This window comes from Scardinius erythrophthalmus (assembly GCF_964197995.2).
Source record: "Scardinius erythrophthalmus genome assembly, chromosome: 12".
NCBI classification, from domain to species: Eukaryota; Metazoa; Chordata; class Actinopteri; order Cypriniformes; family Leuciscidae; genus Scardinius; species Scardinius erythrophthalmus.
Window position 1 is genome coordinate 40,548,234 of NC_138232.1, and position 20,643 is coordinate 40,568,876.

Genomic DNA, 20,643 nt, shown 5'->3' on the forward strand with positions numbered 1-20,643 from the left:
TATTCTACATATGTGCTGATCATGTGACTTATGTGTTTATTTGCCAAAGTTATTTCCTACGTGTTTACATGTTGCTTCCAATGTTTTTCCTATGTTTTAGGCTTGGCTTTTCAGTGATGACGAGAACTGAGGGATTCGAAATGTTATAAAAGCGACGTTACTCAACTCGAAATGTTACTTAAAGGGTTAGTTCACCCAAAAATGAAAATTCTGTCAGTAATTACTCACCCTCATGTTGTTCCAACCGCGTAAGACCTTCGTTCATCTTCGGAACACAAATTAAGATATTTTTGATGAAATCTGAGCCATGTTTCACTCCTCCATAGGCTTCTATGTGACCGAAACTTGCTGGCCCAGAAAAGTTATTAAAGAGATCGTTAATATAGTCCAAGTGACTCCAGTGGCTCAATCTTAAGTATATCAAGCGACGAGAATACTTTCTGTGCGCAAAAACAAATAAAAATAACGACTTTATTCCACTTTTCATTTCCTTCTCTCTGGGCCTCTAGTTGGTTCGCGTAGTCTTTTTGCGCACAATGCGTAGCGCGTCTGTGTTACACGTCACCACGTAGGCTCACTATTGGCCGACGCCGGTCATGTGTGTGTTGCGTGATGACGTGCAACACAGACGCGCAGCGCAAAAACACTACGAGGCCCAGAGAGAAGGAAATGAAAAGTGGAATAAAGTCGTTATTTTTGTTTTTGCGCACAAAAAGTATTCTCGTCGCATGATAAACTTAATGTAGTGCCACTGTAGTTACTTGGACTATTTTAACGATGTTTTAATAACTATTCTGGGCCGGTGAGTTTCGGTCACACTGGAAGCCTATGGAGGAGTCAAAATTCTGTCAGATTTCATCAAAAATATCTTAATTTGTGTTCCGAAGATGAACGAAAGACTTACATGGTTGGAACAACATGAGGGTGAGTAATTACTGACAGAATTTTCATTTTTGGGTGAACTAACCCTTTAAGTTAACGGGTAAGGCATTTTACTGAACAGATAAATTGCCTTATGTAGCTCTCTAACAGTAGCCTGGAAATCCAAACCCAAATCCGAAAGATTAAGGGTCTGGCACTGAGTAATGAAAATCGCCCAACTCGAGGGGCGGCACCAAGCATGCATTTGAAAATCTCACTGCACGCAATTGGATAACACCACGACCATTCCCAGTCGTGATTGCGCTGTTACTAGCGCTGTCGTCATCGGTTTAGCTCACCTCTGGCCCGCCTAAATCAGATTCACCGATGTGATTGGTGCAGCTCGGATACAAGGGCATAGGTAATGAGCATCATTACTCAACGCCAGAGTAACTCGCTGAACAAATTCAAATTGTGCTACTCTTGCGAGAACTCTGGATTTCCAGGGTTCTCTGACAGAGTTCATTGTATAGCATTATCGATTCTATTGTAAAGCCTCATTTCATTATAGTTGTTGTAGTGATGTACTAGAATTTATTTTCAATGAAGTATTGTGTCTATTCATGGGTAAAGCTACAGTAACGTCTTCAGCTAGTCAGCTTGAGATTCTTTCCATCTAAACTGTATATATATAATATATCTTAAACCTATAATAAATGTTTTATGAGCAGTAAGATAACGTTTTTCTCTCTTTTTTTTAGTTATGAGAAGGACAGGTTACACTTTATTTAAGTGTCCGTGTTACAGTGTAATTATACATTTAAGTACTAAGCAATAATAATTAACTACATGTACTGACTATAGAGTTAGGATTAATTTTATGTAATTATGCATAATTTGTAGTTATTACTACAGTAACTACATGTATCATGTGTAACAAGGACTCTAATGTGTTATTGAAGAAACCATATTCATTAAAACTAATTTTACTTTATTTAAAATGATCACTTTATATAAAAATTATCACTTTATTTTACAGTGTCCATGTTACATGTACTTACTATAGTAATAACAGTAAATGATGCATAATTACATGCAACTAACTCAACCAAATCCTAATCCTACCCTAACCCTATAGTACATGTAGTTCATTAATATTACTCAGTACTTCAATATATAATTACACTGTAACAGTCACACCTTAAAATAAAGTGTAACCCACTATTTTATGGTGACGTACTGTAGTTACACGTTACAAGTACTACATGTACTTAACAGTAAATTATGCATAATTACAAGTAACTAACCCTCAACCAAACCCTATCCCAAATGTAACTCCATAGTAATACATGTAGTTAATTAAAATTACGTATTTGAGTAATTACAATGTAACTACGTCAACCTTAAAATGAAGTGTAACCCCATATTCATCCGCACAGTCACACAGAGCCAAAGCACAACCAAAACAATGTCCTTCCGCAAGATGCATGCAGTTTTGTTTTATAAGTGCTAGACGAGGGCCAAACGTTACATAGTGTATCTTTAATTAATGAATACACATCACCTGAGCGACTGACAGCTTTCAGTCATGCGGAATAGTCTTAAAGAATAAGCACAATTCCCCAAACTAAACACAAAGAGGGGGACTGTTTGTCCTCTGTTCTGTGGATGCCAGTGTGTAAATGCCAAATATGTCCGCTATACAGAGGAAGGCGTCATAAAACAAACGTGGGGATCAGGAGAGCCTGAGAGATGAAATGATTTGACTCCATTTTGACACACAGTGCAGCAGTTTGATCCCACTAGCGTTTGATCTGCGGCCCCAGTGGAGGTTCCTCTGTCGCCGCGCATTTCTTTGTTGTCCCCGTTCTTTTCTCTACGCACACAGACGTCTCAAACTAAAGTGCTAAAAGTATTCCAGTTGAACACAAACAACAAAGGGAAGCGTAATTCATCTGGTGGTGTTCTCCATTATGAAGCCATTCACAACGACAATACAGGCACTTAGCCTTATATTTATCAAACTGTGTCTTTAATTGGCCGAAGACACCGTGAGGTGTAATTAAATTTGGTCAGCTTGTCCAGAACAATAACTATTTGTTTGTGGTGTTCAATTTTCCAAGTGCTGTGAAACACAAAGAGAAGCGAGAACATTTAATTGAACAGAGATTGGTTGGGTTGCCGGTTATTGTGGGGACAGCAGTAGAGCTGTCGGATGCAGACAGTGAAATAATGGCCGACGTTGTAAAAGGAAGGGAGCTTTAATAAGAGGCTGCCATGTCGACACACATATCAACAAGGGAATTAATTGGAACGTCCCACAGCAGTTCTTTATTTAAAAGCAAATAGAGTTTAACTCTGTAGGTGATATAAATTTCTCTACATCTGGGACATGTGGTCAATTGTGCCGATTTGGACTAAAACAATTATAGCTCTATATTTTAAGCCTTTTTACAAATGCCAAAACTCTGATACAGTATTCACCTTATTCCGCCCCGCCCACTTTTACTTCTGTCCAGTACTTCCGTTGTAAACCAACTTCCTGTTTAGCGGACCCTCATTCAATTTCGAGGAGAACTGCAGAGAAGTCTCACTGATAAAATGTCACATAAGATAAGCTAATTTGTGCCAAATGTGCTATGTACGTGTGTACCAACAGCACAGCAATGCACTGTTTCTCGGGGTAATTTTTAAACGACTTTTAGGTGTTTATATGACCCGTCTGCCTGTCTGATCGCAGCCCGGCCGATGTGTAACGTTAGTGTTTAGCCTACATTAGCCACAAACATCTAATGTTGTAATGGTCTCACTACAGGACACATACACATGCTATACCTTGTTAGAAAGCTATGGTCCTCTAGAATTCAGTCGCTGGATTTATTTTAAATCCATTACTTGTGTTAGAGATCACCATAAGAACCATAAGAAATTGCAGTTAGCTAAGCTAACGTTACCCTCTTGTTCATCTAGTTGAGGCTCTACTTTCTTTCTACACCAGTTCGTGGCTATTTTTTTCTCATCTGTTGGCTATACACTGCAAATGTATGGTGTAATAATGTTTCAAACTTTACATGTAGTAGTGTTTGTGCACATCTTCATAACTAAGTAATAGCTATTAGAAAGACACAGCTATTAAATAATTTGATTGTGGCATTGTTTCAAAAGCTTCAAGTGAAATGTACTTTAGTACGTTGCAGCAGTTGTTAATAACCATAGGCCAACGCATTTGGCTATAATATTATAGTCTATCTACTTGTATCAAGACAGATAACAGATTGGACCAGGGCAAACAAAGCGCTAAGTAGCTAAACCAGGAAGTGAGATTAGGCGGATGGCGCCACCCAGTGCTACTTCCGGAATAAGTAGGGTGACCACCCGTCCCGCGTAGCGCGTGCGCGCACAGCGTTTGAAGCCCAATTCATGCGTCCCGCAAATTGAGACCGTGTCACGCATAATCTATGCTTGCTAAAAAAAAAAAGTTGGTCGCTCTATATACTCGAGCCCCAGGCAGCCAAACGAACATTACTTGACAGTTCAGCACGCTATTGTTGCCACACCCACCCCTTAGTTGAACTGCTGACTAGGTTGTTGTCAACTTTTTCGTTGTTGTCATGACAGCGCACGCACGTGCATACCAGACACAATGGGAAGGAACTTTTTTAGATGCGCGCTTTCCAATTCGAAAAATGGAGAAAGAGACTGAGTCTGAGAGGCACCGCCATCATCAATTAAAAAGAGAAGGTGTGGGTACAAGAAAGACTGGGAAAATGAATATTTGTGGCTGAAAGGTGTTGAGGGGGATACCGAGAGGGCTTTTTGTGACCTTTGCAAAAACGTCCTTCTCAATCGGACATGGAGGGGAATAGGCTACGATGTCAATCGTATTTTTTTTTAAATACTTTTTTTTTTACTGTTCCTGTAGTGTTGAGCAACTACAATTCCTGTTAATCCTATAATTTTATATTATAATTTATTTGAATAAATTGTAATGAAAAATAAATAAAATTAAATTAAATAGTAAATCGTAAGTGGAAGTGCATCTGTCAATTCATTGAATGTTCAAAATATTATTAATCTTTATTTAGAATAAATAAAGATTTTAATACTGTGAAGCTGCTTTGATACAATCTGTATTGTGAAAAGCGCTATATAAATAAAGTTGACTTGACTTGACTAGAAAAAAATACACATTGGTTGGCCTATTCATGAGCATACATCAGCAATTACACATGTTTAGGGGAATAGGGCATTATTAATATACCATGTAAGGTGGTATGTTCTAGAAATGGGTAAACCACTATCAGTGAGTCTGCCCGTGGGGTGGGGGCACCGCCGCGCCAGGCAGTGTCCCACATTGTCCCTCAGAAACATACCCCTTGTCCCCCTTGGGCTTATTAGCGGGTGGTCACCCTAGGAATAAGGTGAATATATTTACGTAAGTACGGACGGACAGACAGATGAATGGATGGCTTTAGCATTTGCTTGAAATTATGTAACCATCGGTATAGCTATGTTTCCATTCAAAGTTGCCAATTTATATCACATAAAACGTTTGGGAATAAAGCAGCGTTTCCATCCCATGTGTTCAAGAGGAAAAAAGTCACTTCCTGGGAAATTGGTGCAAAATATCTAATAAAAATGGAAGTTGCTGCTATTGGGGAAGAAACTGTTGCTCTTTTTTCCTCCATCATAAATGAGTTGCCTCTCAGATGAAAGGCAGTAAACGCTGTCATGTTCTCTTGCGTTCGGATGCTGGCGTTTGGGAATGCAATCGTCGGAGACGCTTCTGGAGGGAATTAAACCCAATCATTCTGATGACAGACTTTACAGGCGTTTCAGAGCCACCAAACCAACATTTGAGATGCTGTGATGCGATTGGTCCGCTGTTTAGTCCAGTTATCCAATTTTATATTTATTTGGTAAATGTGTTTCCATCGTAGATTATGCGCGTGTCTTCTTATCGGATACAAAACGTATCCGCCTCAATTGAGCACAAGTTTATTGTGCATTTTTAGAATTTATGCACATCTTGGTGTTTCCATCCAGCGTTTTGTTATGCGATATCTCAACGTGCATAAAAATAGGTGGATGGAAATATAGCTATTGTAATAAAGTAGATTTCAATGTTTAAAATACAACTTAATAAAGGTCAAATTAAAATTTTAAACACAATAAATATTTTCCATTTATATGCACCATTAAAATGATATAAATAATAAACAATATGTATCTACTGTACATATGTTTACTTAAATATGGAAAATGCCACATGAGGAATTCAGTGTACGTTTGAGTGATGATGCAAACAAATCATTCAAGAGCTGATTCAGTAGCTGCGTTTACATGGACACTTATAATCGGATTGACGGCTCAATCGGACTAAAAAACCTTCATGTAAACACCCTAATCGATCCGATTGAGCTCGATCCGAATGAAATTTCGATCGGATTGAAAGGGGTGGTTTATCCCTTTTGTAATCCGATCGAGAGAACATGTAAACACTTGCTCGGATTGAAAACCTAAACTGAAAGGATTGCGCATGTGCAATGAGGTTAAATAGCGTAATAACGTATGACGCGCGGAACGAGCTGTTCTTCCTGTTGAATAAAGTGTCATATTAATATGTTTCCCGTCATTCTAAAATTCTCATTTCAGTCGCGCGTCTGTGTAGTGCAGCAGGACAACGGCCCACCAGTGCTTGTTTTGGATTCTCATCCACAGACGTCTGGTTTTGGCCGCGGGGAGGGGCATTTTTACTGCGTGATCAATAAGCAGCACTGCAAAACGGTTAATATGCTCTAAATTATGACCAGAGACGAATTAATATTATGTCTGCTGTTTAAAACAAATAAAGAACCAATAGAGGAGAATATATATGCGCGAACAGCGGGAAATTCTGTATATTCGTGCAGTGTGCGCATGTCAAAACATCAGATCCGATTTGAAACTTGTGACATATAACGCGCACATCAACCCGATTACTTTATTTATCATTCATGTAAACACCTTGTTCGGATTCATCAATCGTGTTGATTTCATTCCGATTGTGTCCATGTAAACGTAGCTACTGTTACAGACCATTTGAACTGATTTACAGAAATTACTCCAAATAAAAATAAACAAAAAATATGCAAAAGATTACATAAAAAATGTAGATGCCAACATGTTGACCTTAAATCAGAAAAAACTATTAAAGGAACACTTTACATTTTTTATTTTTTTTTGGAAATAGGCTCATTTTCCAACTCCCCTAGAGTTAAACAGTTGAGTTTTACCGTTTTCGAATCCATTCAGCCGATCTCTGGGTCTGGCGGTAGCACTTTTAGCATAGCTTAGCATAGATCATTGAATCTGATTAGACCGTTAGCATCTCTCTCAAACAAAATGACCAAAGAGTTTCTATATTTTTCCTATTTAAAACTTGACTCTTCTGAAGTTACATCATGTACTAAGACTGACAGAAAATGAAAAGTTGCGATTTTCTTTTTTCCGATATGGCTAGGAACTATACTCTCATTCCTGCGTAATAATCAAGGAACTTTGCTGCCGTACCATGGGTGCAGCCAGGCGGTGTTTGGTGTTTTAAGCCCCCAACTGGGGGAGTTGGAAAATGAGCCTATTTCCCCCAAAAAAAGCATATTTCTAATTTTCTATGAGCCTATTTCCTTTAAAGCATTTCTTATGAGCGTTAAAGGGATAGTTTACCCCAAAAATAAAATTGTCATAATTTACTCACCCTCATGTTTTTCTAAACCTGTATGATTTTCTTTCTTCTGTTGAACACAAAAGAAGATATTCTGAAGAATGTTGGTATAACCAAACAGTTGATGTAGCCAATGACTTCCATAGAATATTTTCCTATGTGGAAGTCAATGGCTATACCAACAACCAGCATCTCCTCTGGGAAATCTGGACAGACAGCACTTGGCCACAACTCTGACATTGTTCTAACTTTAATTCAAAGAATTAAGCTGTTTCTGAAGTTGCTAAGTGCTTGAACATTTTCAGTTATTCCTTCATCTTAGAGTTGGATTTGCATTTAAATGGTGGATAACAGACATGGCACTCGCAGCGCTGATAAGAGTATTCGCTGGCATTACATGTGACATTTTCTGACAATTACATTTTCTCAGGTAAATTACAGAAGAGGACCTCTCTTTCAGCCCTTTCTGCCTGTGAATAACCAGATTCATAATTCACCAGCAATGAGCTGCTTGAAAGAGACAATTTGCAAAGGCACGTAAAGGATAAGGCTGAAATAGTGCCGTAGGCTGATTTTACCTCATTCAACTTTAGTTATTCTCATATTAATATCTGGTTACCGCATCTGTGGCATATTACTGCTTATACAGTCAGTAAATTCAACGGACCTCTCGGTGTATGAAAGCATTTACAGTATACGCTAACAGAAACTCAGCAACAATTATAATATGCAACGGTTTTGAAAGTATAATCATAAGAGAACTTGACTGATGTTCTCCACTCACAGGAATTAAACAGGAATACTTGATTCTGATTGGTCAATCTCAATATTCTCATATAGCATTAAAAAGTCAAACATTTTGCATTTCTTTAATACTTCATAGTTTATATTGTTTTGTTGTTTAAAATTAATTCAAGTCCCTGGGTGCCATTTTGCAAATCAAAAAAATATATATTTTGTTAAACACAGCTATCCATGATTATATTCTCTATTTTTTGTTGTATGAATTGTAAATGAACTTTCCCTTTTAACTGACATCACCAATCCCTCTTATTTTTCATCAACACTCTCCAACTATACCATAGAGACACTTAAGAAATTACTGAAAATTATTGAAAAAAATAATGCCAAATATTGATGCAAGTAAAAGCTAGTTATTACACTACACTGGTTTATCCGTGTATACAGGCTGCACGGGTTACACTAGGTCACCCTGAATCCATAATAATCAGCAAAAGGAGCTAATCAGCAAAGTGAGGTTATGGATTAACAATGTGCATTTTATAAACATTTTCATTTATACTTTATGAGGGAGCAAATCTGTAAGCCTATCTCCTGAATCGAGATTGCTATGACTGCTAATCCATTTCTATAACAGCAAACTCCCCGTTTCACAGGGAAGCAGTGGATAAATCTAAAGTTCAGCCCTACCTCCATTTAAAAAGGAATCGATCTGTTGTCTCAATACAGAGTCATGAGATGAATTGTATGAGGATTTGAGAGTAACCTCAGAAGAGGAACAGATAATTGACTGTGTCTCATTGTTGACATGCAGCAGAGCGCAGAGGTTAAGAGAGACGATACGACAAACTGGACTTTACAGACAAAAACAATCAATGGGTGCCCGATAATGAACAGAAGGGTCGTTTCTCCTGTGCAGAGTATTGTATTAAACTCACAGTATTTAAAGATAGAAATCTAGCTTGTTTTCTTTCATCATTCTTTGTCATCACAAAAAAATAATAATAACATACACTGAAAAAAATAAAACTCATACAGCTGTCAGAATGTGTTCCCCCGCGCAGCGCTCATGATGAGAAATGCAAACTTTACGCAAATATTACACAAATCTCTGCAATCATTAAATATGTTAAGTTACACAAATCTTGTTACACAATGATCCAATTCAACCATACTAATAAGCCAAAATGACTGTAGATAAACACATTTGTGTTTCATTTTTTTTGTTGTTTTTATTGTTGATGTGAGAGTGTTGGACTTTCTTCCAAAGCCACTGGAAGGCAAGCCAGCAACCTTTAGCCAAAAAAGCGTAACGACTAATGCTAACGCTGTGGGGAAGTTTTTAAATGGATATTAATGGAGAAGATGCTTCACTACTCTAAATAAAGCGCTTTTGTGAGGAAATAGCTTATTATTTAATCAATCGACTGCCGGTAATCTTCCACGTTTTACGCTAAACAATACTTATATACGAAATTTAGATTTATAAAAAGGTTATTTTTTTAAGAGAGAAGGCAGTGTCGCGACAGGTAGGACTCATTTACGGCATTATCATAGTATTTAATAGTAATATTGAGTGCTATATTGTCTAAAGAAAGTAAAAAATACTGATGTATTCTTTCTTTGGCTTTCAGGTTTTACCAGTTCTGGTAAGACTTGAATTGTAATGACTATTATAACTGCATGTATGCATATGATGCTGATATTATGCATTTTATGAATGAAGAGAAAATTTTTAATTTAAATATAAATATTGTGTTATATTATATGTTGTTTAATGAAAATAAAAAAAGTGTTTATCAGGTGATACAGGTATTTCACATCATCACTACACTTTCATATTTGACCTGGACCTAGAATTATGTTAATATTTTAATATTTTAAACTTGACAACCTGAGATTTACATGCATGAAAAAACATGCGGCAAACAGCTGTGTCCACATTATCCTGCGATTTTAATATATCTTACTCATTCATTATTTGATCAGACTGCCAAAAGTTGACAATTTCACAGAAAATCTGATTAAACTTCCAAGATCATAATAACTGGACACCACTGATATTGTGTGTGTATATATATATATATATATATATATATATATATATATATATATATATATATATAGGCCTATATATATATATATATATAGGCCTATATATATATATATATAGGCCTATATATATTTGTGTGTGTGTGTGTGTACATAATGGTCACACTTTAGAGGGTCCAATTCTCACTATTAAATAACAACGACTTTTGCCTCAATAAACTAATTAGTGCTTGTTAGTAAGGTAGTTGTTTAGTTTAGGTATTGGGTCGGATTCAAGGATGTAGAATATGATCACGCAGAATAAGGCATTCATTAGTGTTTTATAAGTACTAATGAACAGCCAATATCCTAGTAATATGCATGCTAATAAGCAACTATAGTTAATAGTCAGAATTGGACCCTAAACAAAAGTGTTACCAAAATATAATATACATTCATCATGTCCTCATCGTACTTTTGTACCACAATCAAACAGTCTCTTCAAATCGACTGACCAGCTCGTCAGTCTTTTCTCTATCATCCTGAGCATTGCCTGTGATGGAAATCAGTTCTCCCTGCTAGTCAAAAAAACCAAGATGAGGCCTGACACGTCAGGGGTCATGAACATTGAAACGTTTCTGCACAGGCCGCCGGATGAGTTATTCCTAATGAGGAAATGTAGGCCGCAACTGTCATTTCACTCATTCAAGTCGTCAATCAGCCGGTTTCCCAAAGCTTTCTGCGCGTAACACGGCTCGCGTCTTATGCATACCTGTCAACATTTGGATACCAAAATACGGGAAATCTGAACGCGGGGGGGGGGGGGGGTTAGAGGCAGGCTAAATAGACATTAATTGCGCAGATATTAACATAAATAAATACATACATACTATTCAATTAAAATAAACATAAGACTTATTCATGTTTCTTTCTTTATTTTTATCAATTGCAACAATTAACTACATTAATTAATCACGATTAATTGCCATTAAAAAACTTACATTTTATAATGTAATAATTTCACAATTAATCTCCAAATTAATGTAGAAAAACATAAAACAGTATATTTTAAATATTTGTCTAACAGGTAGGAAAAATATACAGAAATTGAAGTTATCAAACAGTTTGCACTGCATACAATTTAAATTGTACATAGATTAATCCTTATTAAAGTAAAAAAAGATCTTTAGTCAAGAGCAGTGAGTGCTTTTCTCTGTTACCTTAACCTTTGTTCTTTGATTAACTTTACTGACAGAAAGCTTTATTGGCTACTGTCTCTTTAAAAACAGCCGCTGACGGATCTCACACGCGTCTCATTCTCTCACAACTCTTTACTTTCATTTACGACTTTTTTTTTTTTAACTAATAGACTGCTCAGACTGTTCTTATGAGGATACTCGACAAAACGGACATTTTGACATAATTGCGTGTGTTAATGCCATCTCTCTCATGTTCACCCATCCTCGGATGCTGCTGTTCTTTGCGCGATTTTTCCCCCCAAACTACTTCAGTGGAAATCCCGCCCTGCAGCCGATTCTAAAGATTTTATTGGTCATGTGAATCACAGTACTGATTGCCTACACCAATTACTGACCCCTAAACCTACCCGTCATTGTAACCTTAACCAATGAAATTAGCTGTAGGGCGGGATTTCCGCTTAACTGGTTTGCGCCCTTTGGGATTTTTTTAAAAAAAATTATAGAAAGATTAAAAATACGGGAGAAATACGGGAAATTATTTAAACGGGATGATAGCGGGATAGCAATGTAAAATACGGGAGAATCCCGGGAAAAACGGGAGGGTTGACAGGTATGGTCTTATGACACTTCAAAGCCGATTGCGCAGAGCCTGATACCACAGTTAAGGCAACACCATGATATATAAATCATGATATGTGTGTTAATATTTGATCAAACGCCATATGCTAACAGATACTCAAAGCAGAGGACACGTTTGCTGACGTTTGAGACCTGCAGAAATGATGGCTCCATTATAACATGAGGAAAGGGATCGAAAATACAATCTGCCAAAAATAATGCTCAATTTATGTCTTATTAATGGCTCCTCTACAGATTCTCCTGATTTGCAGGCTTAACTAGGCAAAGTCGTACCATCTGCCACTCACAGAACAGACTTTCCTTCCGAGGAGCAATTTTCACCACCTGTGGCCCTGCTTCGAGGGATAAAAACAACTGTACCTTTAAGAACTGCCAATGCAGCAGATAGTTAAAAGTGGAGTATGACACCTACGGTCGCTCCACATGGACCACAGTGCAGCTAAAGTGACAGCTTCAGAATTCCTAATGAGGAAACAGGGTTTCCAGAAAGGGGCCGATGTCACGGTAAACAGCCCACCTGTGACAGCGCAGGGATGTGATGTTTCATCCGCAGGTCTATAGCTGGATGCAGTTTAGGAAACGGAGGCTTGTGGTCATGGGCTGAAGGTTCTCCATGCCATCATGCTATGTTTACTCCTCCATCTGTCCAAAAACAGAACGGATGAGTCAGCTGAACTCACATCAACTCGTTCAGTAAATAACCACCACTTATTCACTTATTTCTGGAGATAATTGGCTCTGCTTATACTTTTCTGGATAATGATTTCTAACTTTCATTAAGAACATTGACAAACATTTTTAGTGATGTTTATTAATTCAGCCATCACTAGTATTTATGTTCATGCTGTAAGGTGTTACTGTTTAGAAATTTATATTTTTATTCAGCAAGGATGCATTAAATCAATCAAAAGTGACAATAAAGATTTATAATGTTACAAAAGATTTCTTCTTCAAATGAATACTGTTCTTTTGAACTTTCTATTCATAATAGAATCTTGAAAAAAAAATGTAAAAGGGGTGGTTGATTATGATTTGACTTTTCTAACTTTAGTTAGTGTGTAATGTTGCTGTTTGATCGTAAACAACATCTGCAAAGATACAACGCTCAAAGTTCAAAGCAAAGGGAGATATTTGCTTTTAAAGAAATCACTTTTTAAGGACTACAACAAACGGCTGGTAGAGACTACACCACATTCCTCCCGGGTTAGTGACATCACCAACCCTAAAATGTACATAAACCCATCGCCGGAACACGATTTATGAATATGCTATTCAATTACTAGAAGATAAAAAACACATAAGCTACATATTCATCAACTAACCATTCAGAAATGTCCTGTTGCTTCTACATGTTGTCACTTCTTCTTGAGTCTCTCCATCATTTTCTGACTCTGGTTTGAACAAAAAAGGCTAAAAGTTTTTGAAATTTTCAGTGCATGTCTGTGTGAGGTAATCAAAGCTGCCAAGAAAGAGCTCTTGAAGCTCCACCCCCTGTGTCAGGAGCAGCAGCTCATTTGCATTTAAAGGGAAAGACACAAAAACAGTACGTTTTTGCTCACCCTCAAAAAGTGACAAATTTAACATGCTATGTAAGGGAAAATGTAGACCGAGGCGGTTGTTATAGCGAATACAACCCCGACAGGCTGATTAGGACCCCGACGCGAAGCGGAGGAACTGACATATACTGTGTGATACAGTACAAATATTTTGAGTGTCCCTTATTTTCCTTTAAATTAAGTTTTATGTAACAAAGTTCGGGAGGAGCATGTTCAGGTAATCATCCAATCAGCACAAGAAGAAGCCAGTATAAATAATGAGCAGGCTGGGTCTGCTCGTAGATATATGATCTATACATTCATAGGAGGGAGTACTCTGGGGTCGGGCCGAATTCCGATCCCCCCGGACAGCAAGCCAAATACGCATTGTAATATTACATCAGATTTCATTAACATGTGAACTCGTGAAAGAACCTTGATTGTCCTGCATTTTTCTTTTCTGAAGTTGGCAACCCTACACCTCGCTCTACATTGTCCCGCTTATTACATGGCTACCTACCAAATAAATCAATAATTTGACACAAAATATTGATTTTAAAAGGAGTTTATTGATTTAAAAACGATTGTATTGCTTCCGCTAAAGAAAATAGTCTGCTCCGTCTCTACGGTTAGAATCATAGACAGTGATTTGACAGTGGTTTGACCTCCGTCAAACATTGCGATTTCAGCACATGGTGAAATGATGCGCCTATGGCACCTGCAAGTCTGACACTAGGTACCCCAAAAGTTTAGAGGGAGGGGCCGTTTTTTTCGCCTTTCCAAAACCCAAGACCCAAGCGGAAAGATGCCGACAATGGATTAAGCAGTGTGGGAGACCTCACTCACAGCTAAATGCCTCGAAGATTAATAAGCATACATATGTCAGCGTATATAAAATATAAGCGTCAGTCACGCCCGTTTCACATATACTCGTAGTCCGTTTACAGTGCATTTTTTTTTTCGCACCCATGTTAACAGGTAAAGCTTTCACACTGCACGCGGATGCTGCAATCGTTTCTGCACCGAGTCTATTTTTGCTGTGCTGCGCGCGCTGAATTAAAGTGACAGCGCATGGTTCTTGGTCAAAACGAACACAGATTGACATGAAAATATAATAATCTCACCATAAATGCATTTAATAAAATAAAATGTAGTAAACTCACCATAGCCTAAATGTATTTTTGGACTTGCAGACTTGGAGGAGTTCCGTTTGCACACAAGCACACACACACACACACACACACACGACTTGTTTAAATACATTTATATTGTTAATAAATAACAATAAATTGTTGTTGTACCAGCAATATCTTCAAGTTTTGTTTTTCACTGTATTAATCTCAAATGTCATGATTTGCCAATGCATGAGAGTAACAGTTACTGGCACCTTTTTCCCCCACTTCAAGCACTGGCCTCGATTGTTGTAATATTCCCGTCTTTGCTTATTTTAACATTTTGAACATATCCCTCTACTGCATATTGCAGCCCTTTCTGTCGTGCCCTGGAGGATATGTCTGCTGCATTACTCCAAAACAATCACTTATACTGGTATGGAGCTCAACCCAGCCATGTGTCTGTTTCTCAATTGTTTGACGGGCGTAGTAACAATAACTAGGGGGCGTGGCTTTTGCGAACGGTCAATTAGAAGCACTCACTTCCTGATGGCTGAGCGTACTGCGCAGACTCAAACTGAGCTTGGCGACGTAGATGTGACGTGAGCAACCCGTCTGTCTTCTAGTAGCTGTGCCGAGAGAAATCTGAATCATTCCCTTCCGAAACTTGCAGAGACGGAGAGTGTGAGGAGGAGCTGTCCATGAGCTAGGAGCAGGAGAAACTTTTGTTAAGTATTCTGATTAATAATTTTGTCAATTTGCCTCCACGTCCCCCCGATTGCCCGCGAGCTTCTCCTCCGGTCCATACGGTAATCTCTCTACTGTGCGACAGAGAGTCGCGTGATTATGACGCAATCGTTAGCCTATTTTTACAAAAACGGCTTCTACGGGGCCATAACGTAAGATACAAGGTAATGGAGCCTTTTATACACTTTCGTGTTTCTTTAGAAATAAATAAATGGACAAATGGAGTCTTTAAACGTCTCAGATGTAAAGTTATTCGCTGTCAAAGTGACGCCAAAATGAATGGGAATCAATGGAATGCTAACAGCAGGTGATGGTCCGCTAATCAATGGCGGCCCCGGGGAAGCTTCAGTTTCCGGCTGATGGATTACCCCCTTGGTTAGAATCCTGCGTCCATAGCAACGCTCTGTTTTTCATGGCATAAGAAATAACAGACCGCATTCTATATTAGAATTCAACCAAGCCATGTAATAAATAAAAATATCTGTGGGGTATTTTGAGCTAAGACTTCACATACACACTCTGGGGACATCAGATATTTATTTTATACCTTGTGAAAAGGGCATTATACCACCCCTTTAAACTGTCAAAAAACTGAAGGAGTTTTTTCTTTTCTTTCTGAAGGATCATGTGACACTGAAGACTGGAGTAATGATGTTGAAAATTCAGCTTTGATCACAGGAATAAATGAAATTTTGATATATATTTAGATAGAAACATATTTCACAATATTACTGTTTTTACTGTATTTTTGATTAAATAAATGCAGCCTTGGTGGAAAGAAGAGACTATCTAATCTTTGATCGGTAGTGTATTACGGCAGCTCATGTTCATTGTATGCTTTCACTGTATGTAAAAGAGTTGTGTGTACAGTGTTCAAAACATCTTCTATTGTGTTCTTTGTAAGAGAGGAAGTAATGTACATTTGAGATCGAGATGAGATTCTGAATGTACAATTTTTAGATTTTACTGAAATAGGGTGTTGTGATTTTCTTTTGGAGGGGATAAAAGTGGAATCCACTCTGCGGGTTGTGCTCTTTATTCTATTATTTTTTATTTTTATGGACTCATGTAGCATATTAAATTGTATTTTTGCATGGCAGATGTTCAACTGACAATTACTGAAAATCTGTTGATGGGATGTCTGGTCATGGTTAAGCCATGTCAAGTGACACAGCAATCTCATAAAAGTGTGAAGCAGTAATGACTTTTAATTTGAGAGGAAATTGCTGGAGCGATAAGGGTTGTGAGTGCATGTGATTTTCCATTACTTACCTCTATTAGAGCCCTAATTAAACACACTTTAATGAGAGACGGCCACCGGGGAGGAAACATAAAGAAATCTGTGTGGGAGGTCAGTAACAGACGGGTGCGGACTGTCGCTTGTCAGGCTGAAATGCTGAAGATGGTGATTGGAAACTGATCGGAAGCTATCTTGGGTATAAACTTCGTCTCAGATGTGTCTCCTAATATCCATTGATGAGAGATGACATCATTAATGACAAGTATAGAGCTATACAATGAATGTGGATTGCAGCCTCTCAGACTGTTTCTGTTTCATATTAAAACCATATTGACCTGAATGCAAACATTGGGATTTTAGCAGATCTGAGCACAGTTTGAAACATTAGTGAGATCCCTAGACACTCTAGAGTCTAAAGTCTTTCTCTACGGTTTAGGAGAAGAACTGTAGGTAGAGATCTTATTTGTGATTTTTTTTTTATTGTCTTCAACATAACTCTTTTTGAACTACTTTTATTAACAATATTAAAGTGCCCAAATTATGCAATCTTAAAGGCTCCTAATTTTGTTTTGGCGTCTCCTACAACCAAGCGTGCCGCACAAGCCCTGAAAAGTGAAGCCAAAGCGTCTCGATCGCCCCCTGGTGATTGGTCCTAGTATAGGTCATAAACCCCGCCTCCCCATGTTATTTAACTGCATGTGAGACCAACTAAACAATTAAATTACATTTCAAATATCTTTTGTCCAAAGATGGTTTCTGTCATTTACTGTAGTTTTTATCACGCTGATGTAAGTTCAAGAGTTTGTTTTTAAAATAAGTTTGTTTTTAGTTAGTTATTTGATGCGGTGGTGTGACGTCGTGATTGACAGCTGTGATTGGCAGGTTCTCTGAGAGAAGTCGTCACTGAAGCACCAACAGACTTTTTTTCAGGATCTTCGGAGGACTGAGGGAGATTGGAGATTTAAATTTAATATCTAAATTTCTATAATTAATTTTAAAAAAGTGCAGGAGCGTGTGCTTGCGATTGATTCTGCGAGAGTGAGGGCGGGGCCTTGATTTCGCGGCTTTACTTCCTGCTCACTTCTGCGCAGACTCAGGTCCCAAGATGTCAGCGCCATATCGGGATCATCAATGGAAGAGAGCTAAGGGGCGTTGTCCATCTTTTTTTACAGTCTACGCCTACAACAGGTTTACATGCATCCAAGGTCAAAAAACACTTTCGTTTTCTCATTATATGCATTGCATCTTCAGCTCTCACAGTGTCTGAAACAGCTCAAAGATTCAGTATCTCTAAACTCCGCCTCTCTGAGAACTGCTCTGCTGTGTTTGGTCAGAAACCAAACGCTCATTATCATATCTAAATCTCAGCTCTTGATATGCAGTGATAGGAACAGTAACGATGGCGTGGGTTTTACCGTATCAATTTTATCAAAGTGGATTTGCTTTGTCAGCAGAAAACAGCGTCTTCTCGACATGAACAACACGAACCAAACTCTTCCAGTCTCAGATAAACTACAGTGTTTGAGGGCGGGTTCAGCCAATCAAGACCATAGACTGGCATTATGCAAATTAATTACAAACCTACGTAGGTTGGATCAAAAAGTAAGCTTGGAATTACTGACGACTCGTTTCAAGCAGTTCAAACTCGCTTCTTTCTTTTAGGAGACAATATCTCCATTTATTTGCACTTTGATATTAAACTTTGCAGAGCTTTAACATTCACAAACAGATCTATTGCACACTACATGAAAGGTATCCGAAAAACAAACTAGTATTCCTTCCTTACGAAGCTTCGGCTTTCTTGCATGTTCGACACATTCTTTCTGGTCTTACGTATGGTGTGTGTTAAGAAGGACTAGAGAAGTGAAGCAGGAGCAGCTGCTCAGAGGATGATGTTTGTATTGCTAATCAATAGGAATTAAAAAAGTCACTGGCAGCACTTGAAGAAGAAACTCGATATTGGGAGTGACCACCAAATCATTCCGGCTCACTGCCTTTAACTCCGCACAAACCGCATCTGACACGTTCACTCGAGCTGTCTGACGGTGCGGGGAAATATTTGGACAGCTCGTGGATAAAGGAGCGCTCTTTTTCTCACCAAATAAAACTCAAGAGTTCATGAATCCAATTTCCCGTTACAGCTCGTATCACATATTGCTGCCGATCACATTTCTGTTGGGTTTTTATTTTTTTGTTGGTCGTAGATATGAGCAGGATGGATGCTTTTATTTTATTTTTTTACGCTTGATAATATTCTGGTCTCTAGAAATGATTTTGGTCCCTTTTTCCTTTTTGTCTGTGGGATTTTTCTCACCTGTTTTATCATCCAACAGGTGCACATGAACTAACAATAAACAATACTTACAGCAGTTATTAATCTTAGATAATGTAATTTCATCTACTTGTCCATTTTGTAAAGGAAAAGTTGTATCTGTTAAAGTACTCTGAACTAACATGAACAAACAATAAACAATTGTATTCTTATTAACAAAAACAAAGATTAATAAATGGCATATCAGTCAGATCAGTAAGGGTCAGTAAGATTTTTTTATTTTGGTTGCATTTATTTTATTAAAAATATAGTAAAATCAGTAAAATTGTTAAATATTATTGTTATCTATTGTAATATATTTTAAATTGTAATTTATTCCCGTGATCAAAGCTGAGTTTTCTGCATCATTACTCCAGTCTTCAGTGTCACATGATCCTTCAGAAATCATTCTAATATGATGATTACAGTATAATATTTTTAATGAAAAATCCCTCCATTGACAGCTACGCAACTGCCACTTACAAGCCCCAGGAAGGTGGTAAAGACATCATTAAAGTATCCATGTGACTCCAGTGGTTTAATCTCAGTTTTATGAAGCCATGCAAGTGCTTTGTTTGCACAAAAAAAAAAAAACCCAGAAAGCTCTCAGATTTCATCAAAAACATCTTTTTTGTTCTGAAGATGAACAAAGGTCTACACGAGGGTGAGTAATTAATGACAGAATTTTCATTTTTGGGTGGACTATCCCTTTAAATGTCATGGATTCTGTGAGCAATTGCAATGTTTTTTGAATGTTTTAAAAGGAACACAAACGCATTTTTGGTTCACTCATTTCTTAAAAATCTGGCATTAAATAAACAAATCTGACTTGGCACTGAATACCAATTTGCAGTGTGGGAGGAAGGGTCACCTTGACCGGTTCATGAGATAGTGGAGCTCATATGATCTTCAGCGTGTGTGTGGGTCTGTGAGTTTGATCGAGCTGGAAATCTGCGGTCACACTACAGCAGTGTGGAGAGGAGATCACTGGCTACTCGTTTTGGCTCTGTATCGTAGAGGAAGACAGATTTCCGCTGAGCAACTGTGAGTTCAAGGCCAGTTCGTGTTTAGCAGCCCACGGATCTGCTACAGGCAAAGCCAGCTTCACACAGATGAATGACCAGCAACCCACGGCTTTCTCTCAACTACTACCGAACTGTCAACTTACACACAAACACACAACAACAGCATGAGGAACATGTCGAACACTTTCATTAATGCAGGAGGAACGATTCGGAAAACACGGACAGAATTATTATTATTATTTTTTATGGAAAGAATTACGAAATGTATTTTTACAGTATAATTCATCAAATTTTGATGAATAAATCAAAAGTAGGGCTGTACACAATCAAATTTCTACCAGAACTAGTGTCGGGCTGCTGTTGTCTTGTACAGTAGAATACGCTTATTAAAGTAATAATTTAACAAGATTTCTGAAAACACGAAACATTTCAACGAGCCCTGGTTATTATTGTAAAAATGGCAATAAATTATTAAATTGTTAAAGCTTTATGAATTCAA